Source organism: Dinoponera quadriceps, unplaced genomic scaffold (assembly GCF_001313825.1).
Source record: "Dinoponera quadriceps isolate SergipeBrazil2010 unplaced genomic scaffold, ASM131382v1 scaffold8755, whole genome shotgun sequence".
In the NCBI taxonomy this organism is placed as follows: Eukaryota; Metazoa; Arthropoda; class Insecta; order Hymenoptera; family Formicidae; genus Dinoponera; species Dinoponera quadriceps.
In genome coordinates, this window is record NW_014562553.1 from 1 (window position 1) to 1,587 (window position 1,587).

Sequence of the window (1,587 nt, forward strand, 5' to 3'; positions counted from 1 at the left end):
TTAATATCGCTTCGCTTATGGAGTGTCTCCGCTGTGTACACTGTAGCGTTCTTAATTTTGATCTGAAACTAAAAACCAAAATTTTTTGTAATATTTATGATACTAGCTTTTATGTGACATTTCGATTTTTTAAAGTAAAAGTCAAAATCGCATGTTTTTACACATTTTGAAATTGAAAGTGCGTTTTTCGCTTAAAAAATCTACTTTAAAATGGGAAAAAAATATGAAAAAAATTTTTTTTCAAAAAACAATTAATGTCACTTCGAAGAGAATTTAATTTTCTTTAAAATGAGAGGTCTTAAAGCCAAATCGGTTAAGTAAATTTCTCTTAATCGTGTACACAAAATCGAAAAAAACGTGTTTCGAGAAAAACTCGTTTAAAGATTTAGATGCAAAAAATACTACATATTCACAACTTACGGCAGTCTCACGCTAATCAGCGATTCCAGCTGCATAAAGTAGCCTCTCCGCTTCCTCGCAGAACTCGTTTTGAGCCATCATCTCCATCCTACAATACGTTCTTGCCTCTTTTGTGCTGCTATAGCTTCGGCGGTTTTGTCTGTTTATTCGTTTCTCGTCCTTCGTTATGGCAAAATTTTGTGCCTGGATCCCAATTTCTATAACCAATTTGTTCATTATCATTAACACTACATTGTAGCCTTCGTTAAATATCGATGCAGCAATATACGCAGCAATGCAGACGATTTTTGCTCCACTGTGAATGTATTTAGGCGATAAACACCGAACAGTAGAATTGAAACTTTCATTTGAATTCTGTTTGTAACAGCCTAAACACATTTCCAAAAAAAATATCATTCGAAAGATCGTCGAAGATCGGTTGCAAATGTTTCTCAGCATTTGGGTGAAGAGGAGGGGGATGTTTAAATGTCGCTGCACAACCTGCTGCCTCAGCCTTGCGCCACTTACACCAGCTATCAGCTCCAGCCGGACAATTTCCGTGTTTCGGTGTCTTGTCGGTGGATGCTAGATGATCGAGTGTTGCTTAAATGGCTTTTTTCATGCCCTGGACCGAATCAGTATTTCGAGGTATGGCTAATACGTAGTATCGAGTTATTTTTTTATCAGTACATCGGTCAACATTCCACGTCCTCCAAGCTTCTTATCTTTTTTTACATATCAAAGATGCATAAATTTCTACCAACGGACTTTTCCAACGCAGGTATAAACACTCTCCGATGACGCAGGTATAAACGCGACCGCCCGAGAGTCGCTAGTCCCGTCTGAACTCGTCACCCGATCCGTCAGCTTTAACTACGTAACTTCGTAAATATTGCAGATATCGATTTGAAATTTTCAGGGAATATTCTTGAATAGTTTAACAATCGATTAAGACTATTTTCAAAATATCGATTTTTTTGACCCGATAAAGGAGGTTTCCTCTTTAAGTCTATAACCTGCGAAACTAAAAGAACAGGCCATGACGGAAATGAAAAACCAAAATGTAACGACTCACCGACAATTGAGGGAAACGTTAGAGGCCTGCTATTCGAAATAAAGATCGACTACAACGCTTGCAACGCTTGCAACGCGAATTTAATTTCTTACAACAGAAGACCGGAAAAAAAG

At 37.6% G+C, this 1,587-nt stretch overlaps 1 pseudogene; it reads right to left on the reverse strand.

Annotated features, from left to right (window-relative positions):
• Window positions 1-432: 432 nt before the first annotated feature.
• On the reverse strand, window positions 433-1,002 carry LOC106751113 (annotated as a pseudogene).
• Between the last annotated feature and the right edge of the window lie 585 nt (window positions 1,003-1,587).